General features: G+C 40.9%; 1 pseudogene; it reads left to right on the top strand.

Moving 5' to 3' along the window:
* The first annotated feature begins 10,966 nt into the window (after window positions 1–10,966).
* On the top strand, window positions 10,967–12,218 carry LOC123933602 (annotated as a pseudogene).
* Window positions 12,219–14,236: the final 2,018 nt, after the last annotated feature.

Genomic DNA, 14,236 nt, shown 5'->3' with positions numbered 1-14,236 from the left:
GAGGTCCCCCAGGGCAGTCCTTGAGGTAATTAAATACAGGGTTGCATTTGGCCTGGCCGGATGAGACATCCCCTTTTGGCTGGCAGCTCCAGGAGGATAAAGTTTCTGGAGTAAAGACCTTAAGACTATTTTTGAACAAGAGAATAAATACCTCTCCTGGGGAAGGTTCTGAATTTGAAGGTTGGCCTGGATGGGGAAGCAGAGCCCTTCTTAATAAGTCTCCATAATAATAGGGGCTGAGGCTGGGGACAAAGAGGAAAGTTGTCCCCAGTGCCTACCCCCACAACAGCCACGTGGGTAGGTCTCCAAGGTAGGACGCTCCAGAGACACAACAGGGTCGGCAGAAGAAGGTGAGCAGTTGCCTGGATAATATTTATAAGCAACTTAGTCTGACAGTATGTTTACCCCCTATCTCTTAGAATCTCAGGAACTGGGGTGCCTGGGTGGCTCAGTCAGTTAAGAGTCTGCCTTCAGGGGCGCCTGGGTGGCTCAGTGGGTTAAAGCCTCTGCCTTCAGCTCAGGTCATGGTCTCAGGGTCCTGGGATCGAGTCCCGCATCGGGCTGGGAGCCTGCTTCCCTCTCTCTCTCTGCCTGCCTCCCTGCCTACTTATGATCTCTCTCTCTCTGTTAAATAAATAAATAAAATCTTTAAAAAAAAAAAAAAAGAGTCTGCCTTCAGCTCAGGTTATGATCCTGGAGTCCCAGGATAATCAGGTTCCCTGCTCAGTGGGGAGTCTGCTTTTCCCTCTGACCCTCCCCTGTCTTCTGCTCTCTTTCTTTCTCTCAAATAAATAAATAAATAAATAAATAAAATCTTATTTAAAAAAAAATAAAGTCTCTCAGGAATTGGCTCCTGGAATAAGAACAGGGATTCTCATTTAGACTGAAGCTCCAGCTTCCAACATTGCAAAGTCTAGAGAAAGGAAGTGGTGGATATAGGAAACATAGTATCTAAAAATAACTAGTGAAACTTATGGCTCTAAGTAAATAAATCTAATAGAATTTCCTAAGACTTCACTTTTGGAGTTGGGACAGGAAAAAGCTTGAAAGTATGTTATGACTTGAATTGTCCCAGGGGAGGTATAGTTGCAAGTATGTCTAGATCCTGCCAGGAAGATATCTGTTTAAGGAGATTTAAGATAAATCGGGTTGGGTCATGCAGCACATTTCTGAGGTATTGGTAATATTTCATTTCTCGATGTAAAAAATTTAAGCTTGCTTTATGTTCTTTTTTCCAGTGTGTGTTATGTTTCTGTACTTGTGGCATTTTATAATAAAACATTAAAAACAAAAACAAAATCAAGAAAACTATTAGATTTTTGGGTTCTCAAACCTGGCTTAGCTTTAAAAGAAATGGGGGAGGGTTTAAAAAAATATTGATGCACAGAACACACACCAGACCAAAAAATTAGAATCTCTGGGATGGACTCTCACATATGTATCTGAGAACTGCTGTACCAGAAGAATAAAAATAAAAATAAATAAATTCAGCAGGAGGAAACATTAATCACAATATTATTAATGGGTTAAATTCCCTAATTAAAAGGCAGAACCCAGGGCGCCTGGGTGGCTAAGTGGATTGGGCCGCTGCCTTCGGCTCAGGTCATGATCTCAGGGTCCTGGGATCGAGCCCCGCATTGGGCTCTCTGCTCCGCCGGGAGCCTGCTTCCTCCTCTCTCTCTGACTGCCTCTCTGCCTACTTGTGATCTCTCTCTCTGTCAAATAAATAAATAAAATCTTTAAAAAAAAAAAAAAAGGCAGAACCCAAACAAGATCACCAAGATCCACATTTTCTCTGTTTCTCAGGTTTCCTATCAGTATTGGCTCTGTTCTCAAATTCCTTGTGGTTATAAGATTGCTGTAGAAATACTGTCCCTATATTCTTTTACATTCGCATTAAGAGGGAAAACTTTTGAGTGTGTGCCAGAATTCTCAGCAAAAGTGTCATGGCACCTCTCTCTCTAAGATTTATCTATTTTACAGAGAGAGAGAGAGAGAGATCAAAAGAGAGCACAAGCAGGGGGAGAGGCAGAGGGAGAGAGAGAGAAAGGATCCCAAGGAGACTCCCCACTGAATATGGAGCCCAACGTGGGGCTTCATCCCGGGACCCTGAGACCATGATCTGAGCCAAAACCAAGAGTCCAATGATTAACCAACTAAATCACCCAGGTGCCTCAGAATCTCTCTTTTTTTCTATTGTGATCATGTGCCCATCATTTATCCTTGAACCAACCACTATGACCAGGAGACTTTGATTGGTTAGACCTACTGCATAGGCATGGAGTGGAGTCAATACCACCAGAATTAGTGGGATGAGAGTGTGGGGGGGGGAGAGTTTCAGTTTGGAAATCAAGTTCATACAGCAAGGGATGCAGTATGATTTGCACATACTTGGTATCTGAATTTTGAATAACAAGTATCAAGAGTTTGGACAGAGCAGTCTACCAGCCCTACTAACAAGAAGAATTTGAATATACTCAGATCCTGAATTTGGGAAGAAAGAGTGGAAATTGCAAGAGCAGTATGGTGAGAAATATCAGGTTAGTAAAAGAGATACTGTTGTTTGCAGTCAATTGTTGAAATATATAATACATTTCAGATAAATAAATATAAATTATCTGGATTAATGACAGATTCAACTTATTTTTGTTCTACTAAATTACAAAGCACTAACTAAGAATTATGGGCTATTAGATAAAGCAGCAAATGTTTAGAGGTCCTGACAAAGGTTTTATATGAGTGGATCAGACATATACCTAGAAACAGTGGTGAGGTTTCTCATCAAAGACCACCTTTTTTTTTTTTAAAGATTTTATTTATTTCTTTGACAGATTGAGAGAGCGCACAAGCAGGGAGAGTGGCAGGCAGAGGGTGAGAGAGAAGCAGGATCCTCACTGAGCAAGGAGCCTGATGCGGCGTTCGATCCCAGAACCTTGGGATCATGATCAGAGTTGACGGCAGATGCTCATCCCTGAGCCACCCAGATGCCCCATCAAAGACCACTTTCATGAACAGCGAAGTCAAAGAACAGATCTTTTTTTTTTTTAATTATTTATTTATTTATTTGACAGAGAGAGAGATCACAAGTAGAGAGGCAGGCAGAGAGAGAGAGAGGGAAGCAGGCTCCCTGCTGAGCAGAGAGCCGGATGCGGGACTCGATTCCAGGACCCCGGGATCATGACCTGAGCCGAAGGCAGCGGCTTAACCCACTGAGCCACCCAGGCGCCCCAAATATAATTATCCTGAGATCCTTTTTTCTTTTTAAACATTTTATTTATTTATTTGATAGAGATCACAAGTAGGCAGAGAGGTAGGCAGAGAGGCAGGCAGAGAGAGAGGAGGAAGCAGGCTCCCCGCCAAGCAGAGAGCCTGATGCGGGCCTCGATCCCAGGACCCTGAGATCACAACCCGAGCTGAAGGCAGAGGCTTAACCCACTGAGCCACCCAGGCGCCCCCAAAGAACAGATCTTATTCAAAGGTTGGATGGTTTCACTTGGGTGCTAGTTGCAAATGAATTTTTTTAAAGAATTTATTTATTTATTCATGAGAAACACAGAGAGAGAGAGAGAGAGAGGCAGAGGAAGAAGCAGGCTCCCAGCCAAGCAGGGAGCCTGACTCAGGACTTGAACCCAGGGCCCTGGGATCATGATCTGAGCCAAAGGCAGACACTTAACTGACTGAGCCACCCAGGTGTCCCTGCAAATGAGCTTCTAATGTTTTTTGTTTGGCTTCAGCTCTGAAAAGAATTTCTCCATGTTTCCTGGCATTGCGTATGGTTATTAAATAGTAATGTCATTGATTTCTTTCAGAGAACGAAGAAAATCAAGGGTTAGCAAAGAGTCAATGCCTGCCAATGAAGCCTCCTGCATCAAGTTCAATTTCCTGATATCTTATCCTCAGTACTGCATCTCCTCAGCACATAATATCCTATTATGTTAGATCTAAAAGGAGCAGTTCAAGCTTTTCAAACTCCTGACCACAGTGTGTTGACATATCACTTGAAATCAGAGATAACATTTCTTCGCTGATGATGACCGCAAGGACCAGATTTATGATGTCTGGTCTTTCACAGAATCATTAGTGTTATAAACTTTATCTCCTCCCTCATTTGGATTATTCACAGGAGACCCTTCCCCTTGGATGGCCAGCCTGCTTTAGCGTGGAGAAGCAGCTTTGGTACCTGTCACCCATTTCTTCACAAAACACAGAGGAAAGACATATGCTCAGTGACCGAGATGTGATTGTGCTAACAACTTTTATTACTTCTTCAACTCTTAGTTAAGATCAGGATACATAACTGTTCTTAGGAGGTCAAGTGGTGAGCAATTTAGTATTCACATGTAACTCTGGGTGAGTGGGCAAGGGAGGCTGATGGTAAAAATGGCACAACCGCCCACCCAACCAGACCTCATCCTATCGTGTGGTAGCATCCTCCCTATCTGTGAGTTCGCCATGTGACTGTGCTGTGACCCAGTGGGGCGTTAGTGCATGGGACAAGGCAGAGACTTTATGGAGTGCTTGCACTCTTGGGCTGGCTTGTTCTTGCCCCTGGGCCTTTGCTGTGTGGACATGCTTGTGCTAGCCTGCTGAAGGATGTGATGCGTGGTGTAGAGTTACCCCAGTTGTCCCAGATAAGCCTGTCCCAGGCTGCCCAGCTGATGCCGGGATGTACAAAAGAAGCCAGCCAAAAGCAGCTGCCCACAGGACCCACAGCCCAGGCTGGCTTCATGGTCATGCGACCTTTGTAGTCACACAGGGGCTCTGTGTTAAGAAAACCCCGTGCTTGGTTTAATGTTCTACTGTCATTGTCTTTAAATTCTTAATCATTTTTCCAATGAGAGACCCTGCATTTTTGTTTTGCACTGAGTTCCACAAATTTTGTAGCTGACCCTGCCTACACCTTATCGCTGACACTGGGGTAAGCCTTGCTGAGATGGGAAGAACCACCCCGTTGGCCCACAGACTTGTGAGATATATATTCTTAGTATTTAAATGACGGGATTTTGAAGTTGTTTTGCATCATTGTAGCAATAGATACTGATACACCAAACCTTTCTGTGTGGGACACATGTCTGGTCCTCCATCAGCATTATCTCAGCTATGCTCCTAATCTGCATCCTGTCTCATCAAAAAAAAATACTAGATTAATTGATAAACAGAACTCAGAATTACCAAGGTTTCTCATTCATATATGTACCCCAGGGGTGCAAAGAGCTGGTTCATACCTTCCCCACTAGGGCTTTCACTCAGCTGTAAAACAAAATATTGGCTCTCATCATTAAAATAATAGTTCCACCATCCTCTGTATGCGCCTTGCGTCATCAGGCTTGCTTATGGCTACTTTTGCTTTCTCTCTCCGCCTTTGATTTGTCTGGACTTTGAGGCTGGCTTTATAAGCATGTTGACTACAGCATGACTTTCATCTGTTGTTGCTGTTGTTTGGCTTCTTTGCATTTAGAAATAAAATTAACCAATTTCATACCATGAAATATTTTGCATGTAGTCCAGGAAAGTCTACTCATTGACCAGGGAGGTTATTCTATTTTGGAAATGATTTGACATCTCTGAAAGCAAAATGAAGCTCTCAGACAGAGTTTTCTAATAGAGTGTACATTGGAGACAAGAGAGGGATAAATCCCTTGCTCAAAAAAAAAAAAAAAAAAATCCAGTTTTTAGATATTCATAGCCACACTTTCCATTCACACTTTGCCTTTCAGCTGCTTGGGTGAAATCATCACATTCACATTCACAGATGCTCTTGTCCCAACAGATCCTGGAGTCCTGTTTGCTAATTACGCTTCTGAGTTGCGGTGTTTGGACTACTATTTTTATCTTTGCTTTTACACTTCAATGAACCACTCTTTAGTCATTAATCTATTTTTGTTCATCAGAACCGTAACAAAACATAATAGTAGCAACAAGAAATGCAAATTTTACACACGTAAACAATAATATGCAAATGATATAGCTAAAATAAACTATATCCTACTAACTGAATTTTAACTATACCTTGCTAAGAGTCTGACCATTTTGAGCCATCTGCACCCTGGCACCATTATTAGGAACATAATGGTCCTTGATAATTCTTCTTCCTTTTCAAAATTAAAACATTCTGAAGCGTCTATTTTCTCATGGCTTATGTCACAGGAACTGCCAAACAACTTGGAGACGATTTGTTTTACAGACAAATTGGTCCCATTTTAGAAACAGTGACCCAAAAGATAAAGCCCGAACTCTTTGACGTGAGATATAAGCCATCTACTAGTTACTAGCATAGGGGTGTGTGTGTGGGGGGGGGGGGGGGAGTATAACAATGACAATAACAGCACCACTTTCTCTTTACTGAGGACTTAGATGATACCACGTGATCAGTGCTAATCTAAGCATTTCAAATGGATTCTCTTACTTCAAACTCACAATAGCCCTAGAAGGGAGGTGCTAGGGTTGTTATTGTACATGCACAGAGAGCACAAAGGTACTCGCTCAGGAGCACAGAGCTAGTAGGAGGCTAAGCAAGAATCTGATTCCAAGCTTGTCTAACTCTCAATGACCCCGTTGTTTGGCATCCCCTGTTTGACCCCCCCTTCCTGCGCTCTCTCACAAACATGCACGGCCTCCGTGTGCTCCAGCCATACCGCACTCCTTCCCCTTCCTCAGCGATCGTCCGTCTGTGTCTGTGCACACTTTGCTCCCTGTGTCTGGGATGCTCTCTTCCATTTCCTACCCTGTCACCTCGGTGAACTCTCGCTCACCCATCAGCACCCCACCGAAGAGCCTTCTTCATAAAGTCTTTCCTTCCACCCGCATCCCAAGATTTTTACCTTTTCTATAATAGCCTACATTTTATTTCTTTCCGCTCTCCAGATAAAGACGCAAATATGTCTAGAGTGACAGCTGCGTTATTAAGAATTACAATGTGACAGAACATAATTTACTACATTGTATCTGATTGTTCCCTCGTCTATCATTAGCCTCCACTTATTGACTTACGTCTCAATGAATAGGCAATTCCTTACCTTAAAAATGTTATTCTCAGGTGGTCAGAGAGCAGAATTAATTCTCACTGTGTCTATAACAGCAACTAGTTAACTTCATGAGGCACAGAAAATACATTCTGTTTTACCCTCTCAATTTACTGAGAGTGAGACCCATGATAATAAGTCAAATTTCTAAAATCACTATCTCTAGTAGATAATATTGCTTTATAGATATTCAGAAAATACAGTTCTATCAAGGTGGCAAGAATATATCTTCAAGTCTGCTAGTAATTAAGAAAGCCATAAGTTAATCAGTAAGTAGAGAAGTAGAAGGTAGTGGCTTGGAGTAATGGTCCCTAAACTCGTTTGAACAGTCACTTCAACAGTATACATTTAGGGCCTGTACCCCCACAAATGTGTGTATTTATTTATAAATAAATGTATACGTATTATTGTATGGAACATTCAGTATATTAAAAAAATTCATGAAAAGGAAACTAAAAGAAATAAGGTAAGTAATAAACATAATTAGAAGTTCCACTATTTTCCTTCCTTACCCAATGGAGCATCTGATGTACCTGCTGGGGTGTGTTTGCACTACACTACTGAAGACCAAAAGTGTGCAAATCATTCTCCGGACAAGTATGACTAGCCCACTTGGATCCAGATGTTGGACTCACTCTAGTGATACACAGCACCTGGATGGCCCCTGTGGACTCAGGATCTAGGTCCACCACCATGTTCCCAAGCATGGCCTGCCCACCAAAAGACTCCACATAATAAGCCCACATATGGTTACCACCAGATTGCCCACCCAGAATCTCTGGTGAAAGGTTTTGCTATTGAAGTTAGCATGTAGAGACTGGAAGAGGTGCCTACTTCCTTAATTGTGCAGACACCAAAGCAAGACCACAAGGATCATGAAGAATCAAGGAAATACAACATCACCAAAAGAAAATAGTAAAACTTCAACAAATGACCCTAAAGAAATGGAGGTCTATGAACTGTCTGACACAGAATTCAGAATAATCCTCTTAAAGAAATTCTGTGAACTGCAAGAAACACAGATAAACAATGCAAGAAACACAGATAAACGACTAAATGAAATTAGGAAAATAATGCATGAACAAAATGAGAAGTTCAGTAAGAAATAGAAACCATTAAAACACACACACACACACACACACACACACACACAGAAATCCTAGAGTTGAGGGACGCCTGGGTGGCTCAGTCAGTTAAGCCAATGTCTTCAGCTCAGGTCATGATCCCAGGATCCTGGGATCGAGTCCTGCATCAGGCTCCTTGCTCAGCAGGGAGCCTGCTTCTCCCTCTGCCTCTGCCTGCCACTCTGCCTGCTTGTGCGCTCTTTCTCCCTCTCTCTGACAAATAAATAAATAAATAAAATATTTAAAAAAAAAAGAAATCCTAGAATTGACAAATACAATAACTAAAATGAAGAGATCAATAGAAAGCTCAACAGCAGACTCGACCAAGCAGAAGAAAGAGTTCATGAGCTAGATGGCAGGTCACTGAAATCATCCAGTCAGAGGAGCAAAAAGAAAAAAGAACTAAAAAGAATAAAGAAAGCCTATATGAATTACATGATGCCATTCAAAGAAACCATGCATTATTGGGTTACCTGAAGGAGAAGAGTGGGAAAGGAGGCAGAAGTCTTATTTAAAGAAATAAAGGCTGAGAACTTCCCAAATCTGAACAGAGATTTGGACATCCAAACTTATAAAGTTAATAAGTCATCCTAAAATTTCAGCCTCAGCTGATCTTCTCTAAGACACTTTATAATGAAACTGTCCAAAATCAAGAAAAAGAGAGAATTTTTAAAGCAGCAAGATTAAAAAAAAAATTCTCATATATAAGGGAACTCCCATGAGGCTATAGAAGATTTTTTTTAGCAGAGAGTGGAATGATATATTCAGATTGCTGAAAGGAAAAAAACTCTATCAACCAAGAATAATTTACCTGGCAGAGTTGTTTTGAGAAATGAAGGAGAGAGAAAGATCTTTCCAAACAAACAGAAGCTGAGGGGGTTTGTCCTCACTAGAACTGCCTCCTCACAAGACATGCTGAAAGGAATTCTTGAAGCAGAAATGAAAGGACACTAATTAGCAACATGAAAATATATACAAACATAAAACATACTGGTAAAGGTAAGTATCAAATTCAGAATACTAATACTATAATATGTTTGTGTGTTAATCACTTAATTGTAATATAAATGTTTAAAGGACAAAGGTATCGAAAGTAACAATTGCTACAATAATATGTTAGTGGATCTACAATATAAATGAGATTAATTGTGACATTGAAAACATAATATATGGGAGGGCAGTAAGAGGGTTGAATTTTTGTATATGATTGAAGTTAAATTATCATCTTAAAATAGACTGTTAAGTTTACGAGACATTTTATACAATTCTCAGAATAACCACAAAACAAAGACCTATGGTAGATACACAAAAGATAAAGATGATCAAAGCTTGCTACTATGGAAAATCATCAACTCACAATGAAAGATAACCAAAGAGGAAGAAAGAAATAAGGGAAATACAAAGCAACCAGAAAACAGTAAGATGGCATTAATAAGTACTTACCTATTAATAATTACTGCTAATGTAAAGAGATTAAATTCTCTAATCAAAAAGCATAGAGTGGCTGAATGGATTAAAAAACAACCCTGGGGTGCCTGGGTGGCTCAGTGGGTTAAGCCTCTGCCTTCCGCTCAGGTCATGATCTCAGGGTCCTGAGATCAAGCCCTGCATCAGGCTCTCTGCTCAGCAGAGAATCTGCTTCCCCCTCTCTCTCTGCCTGCCTCTCTGCCTACTTGTGATCTCTCTCTCTCTGTGTCAAATAAATAAATAAAATCTAAAAGAAAAAAACAAACACAACCCAACTATATATTGCCTACAAGAGACTCACTTTAACCTTAAGTACATACATAGTCTCAAAGCGAAGGGTAGAAAAATATATTTCATGCAAATGGAAACCAAAAGTGAGTAGGAATAGCTATCCTTATATCAGCAAAACAGACTTCAAGTCAAAAATTGTAGCAAGAGACAACAAAGGCCATTTTACAATGATAAAGAGGTTAATTCATAAAGAGAATATAACAATTGCAAATATATATGCACTCACTATCAGAGCAACAAAATGCATTCAGCAAATATTAAGAGATCTGAAGAGAGAAATAAACAGCACTACAATAACATTAGGGGACTTGCAACAATGGACTTGTTTATCCAGACAGAAAATCTGGACAGAAAATTCATAAGGAAACATTGGACTTGAACTCTACCTTAGCATAATTTATGCAGAACATTCCACTCCATGGCAGTGGAATACGCATGCATCTGAAGGACACATGGAACATTCCCTAGGATAGATAGGTTAGGTTACAGAGCAATTCTTAGCAAATAAGATGACTGAAATCATACCAAATATCTTTTCTGACCACAATGGTGTGAAACTAGAAATGAATTACAAGAGGAAAACTGGAAAATTCACAAATGTGTGGAAACATACTCTTGAACAACCACTGGGGCAAAGAAGAAATCAAAAGGGAAATAAAAAGTTATCTTTTAAAAAAAGGTTTTATTCATTTGACACAGAGAAAGAGAGAGAGAGAGCGCGCACACAGGGGGAGCGACAGAGGCATTGGGAGAAGCAGGCTTCCTGATGAGCAGGGAGCCCGATGTGGGTTTGATCCCATGACCCTGGTATCATGACTTGAGCCTACGGCAGATGCTTAACCGACCGAGCCACACAGGTTCCCCAGAAAATATCCTGATACAAAGGAAAATGGAAGCACACACTAAACTTACGGGATGCAACAAAAGCAGTTCAGAGAGGGAAGTTTAAAGCAATAAATGCCTTCATTGAGGAAAAAAAAGAAAGCATGTTTCCTAAAGCAAAAGAACCCAACCAGTGTCTCTTGCAAAAGAGATGGTCAGTTCTTGGGATAGCTTCCAGCTCTGGAAAATGAGCATCCTCAAGGGACCCCAGAATCCAATCACAGCATGTACACTTCTTTTATGAAGTCTCATCACAGCTGTGACCTGATTCCCCCAGACTCCAATATGTTTATATTTAATATTTCCCTGTAGATGAAGAAAGCTTTTTTTTCTTACCCCCTTTGGTAACCAATGGTCTGTAAGCTGCCCCTTTGTGGGAAGGTAAGAGGCAAAGTTTTGTGGGCATGCTGGCCAGCAAGGATTTCATCAGTCTCCTGCACTGCTGCTAATAAACCAGTCTTGGTATAGATCTATAGGCTGGGGCAATGTGAGATAGAAACCTGGAGGGAAGTGTACCCCCAGGAGTTCTTTAATCCCTTGTCTGTGTTGCTTCTAAGGCCAGCTTGTTTGATGCTATCTCTTCACTGATTCAAAATAAGACCCACAGGGTGCCAGTTACTGACCCGGAATAAGGCGACACTTTGCACATCCACACCTATAAGCACGTCCTCGAGTTCTTCAGATTGTCACTGTGTTTCCCAAGCCAGAGTTCATGTCTAAGTCTCTGGAAGGACCGCAGATTGGCATGTAGGCCAACACTCCCATCCCTGTCTACACGGCTCTAGGCATTCTGAATGCACTGATTCTCAGCCTTGCCAGTGGTGGATGAGAAAGCGTGTGTGGTGGACATCTACTCAGAGTTTTGTGTTATCAATTTGGCAGTGGAAAAGACCTACAATAACCTAGAGGTGTCAGCGACCAAAGCTCTACAATGTTGATCACATTACTTTAAATGTGTCCTTGGGTATGTGTCTGGGTAGTTCTGTCAGCTAAGTATCTGACTCTTGGCTTTGGCTCATGTCATGATCTCGGGGTTGTGAGATTGAGCCCTGCAACAGGCTCTATGCTGAGCATGGACTCTTGGAGATTCTCTCCCCTTTTCCTCTCCCTTCCTCTCTGCTCCTCATGCCACTTACATGCATGCTCTCTCTCTCTCTCTCAAATAGATAAATAAAATCTTTAAATACATCATCAAGTGTTATTTGCATGAGACTCTGGAGACCATTCTTAACAGGCTCATGGAACCAGAGATTTGCCTATTGGTAGTGGTGGATAAAAATGATGCAGCCAAGGAAATTTTTATCACCATCTGACCTCCTTTCAGAACTTGGTGCTCACAGGCAAAGACAAAAAAATCTTGACATGGGGAAAGAGGTCAGGCAGCACCAGGGGATCAGCCCTACTCACAGGAAGCCCTGGGAATCACAGATGAACTCTTGAAATAACTGACCAGAAGACCTCTACTCTTCTACCTGGAAGCTGGGGAAGGTATGGGAAGAGAAAGGAGAATGGATGTTAAGGTGTCCTTATCCTCACAATACTCTTGAAAAAAACTTTCAGCCTAGACCAGTCTAGCCCCTGTGCTCTCAACACAGTCCCTGTTCCAAGCAAACTATGGGTTCTGAGTCCCTGAAAAAAATTCTGGTCTCTTAGAGATTCCCGAACTTTACCCAGCCTTTAACTCTGCCTCGGGCTCTACCCTAAGATAACAGCACAACAAAACTCTTCATAAAGATATTTTTATTCATCCTGTTTCAAGCTGTATGGAAGAAGCTGAGCCCATTTAGTGACATTTCTTCCCCTAATAGGAATGGGGAGGGTTGGGGGGGGAGAGGTCTTTGGGTTCCTGTGCTGTATGCGTATGAAGGGCACTGGGGGTTAGGTGGAGAAGGAGGGTGAAGTGGCTAGGTTATTGCTTCTCATGGCAATCCTGACTAGAATGACAGGAACCTAAAACAACAACAACTAAAAAGAAAACTCACAAGTAAAAAACCTAAATTTACCCCTTAAGGAACTAGGGAAAAGTAAGCCCCAAGTCAGCAGAAAGAAAGAAATAACAAAGATCAGAGCAGAAACAAATGAAATAGAGTAAAAACAATAGATCAACAATACATCAACCAAATTAACAATTTTTAAAAAAAGATAAACAAATTAACAAACCTTTATCTGGACAAATGAAAAAAGAAAGGACCCAAATAACTGAAATCAGAAATGAAAGAGGAGACATTAGAACTGATACCACAGTAATACAAATGATCATAAGAAACTACTATGAACAATTATACACCAACAAATTGGATAATCTAGGAAAAACGGATAAATTCCTAGAAACGTACAACCTACCAAGACCGAATCACGAAGAAATAGAAAATCAGAACAGAACAAAAACAAGTAAGGAGATTGAATCAATAATTTAAAACCTCCCGAGAGAGAAAAGCCCAGCACCAGAGGGCTTTTGGTGAATTGCAACAAATATTGAAAGAGGAATTAACATCAATCCTTTTCAAACTCTTCCCAAAATTTGAAGAGGAGGGGATACTCCAAAACTCATTTTATGAGCAGCATTACTCTGATACCAAAGCCAGATAAGGACAACACAAGAAAAGTAAACTACAGGCCAATATTCCTAATGAATATAGATTCAGATATCCTCATCAAAATGCTTGCAAAATGAATTCAACAGCATATTAAAAATGATTGTATAACATGATCAAGTGAGGTTCATTCCTGGGTTGCAAATCGATAAATGTGATATACCATATTAATAGAATAAAAGGTAAAACTCCTATGATCACCTCAATACAAGAAGAATAGTATTTGACAAAACTCAACATCCTTTCATGATAAAAACTCTTAACGGGGCGCCTGGGTGGCTCAGTGGTTTAAGCCTCTGCCTTCGGCTTAGGTCATGATCTCAGGGTCCTGGGATCGAGCCCCGCATCAGGCTCTCTGCTCAGTGGGGAGCCTGTTTCTCCCTCTCTCTCTGCCTGTCTCTCTGCCTACTTGTTACCTCTCTCTCTGTCAAATAAATAAATAAAATATTAAAAAAAATCTTAACAAATTGGGTATAGAAGAAACATACCTCAATATAATGGAGGTCCTATATGACAAACCCACACCAGAGTCAACAATGAAAGGTTGATTTCTCTCTAAGATCAGGAACAAAAGAAAGGTGCCCACTCTCAATACTCCTGTTCAACATAGTACTGGAAGTCCTAGCCAGGGCAATTAGGCAAGAAAAAGAAATAAAAGGGATCCATTTCAGGGAGAAAGAAGTAAAATCATCTTTGCAGATGTTATGATCTTATATATGGAAAATCCTAAAAACGTCACCAAAAAACCATTAGAACTAATGAATGAATTTTGTAAGGTTGCAGGATACAAAACCAACTTATAAAAACCAGCTGCATTTCAAAAAGTAGCAGCAAACTATCTGGAAAAAAAAATCCC

Source organism: Meles meles, chromosome 21 (genome assembly GCF_922984935.1).
Source record: "Meles meles chromosome 21, mMelMel3.1 paternal haplotype, whole genome shotgun sequence".
NCBI lineage: Eukaryota > Metazoa > Chordata > Mammalia > Carnivora > Mustelidae > Meles > Meles meles.
This window is presented reverse-complemented; position numbering and strand designations above follow the sequence as displayed.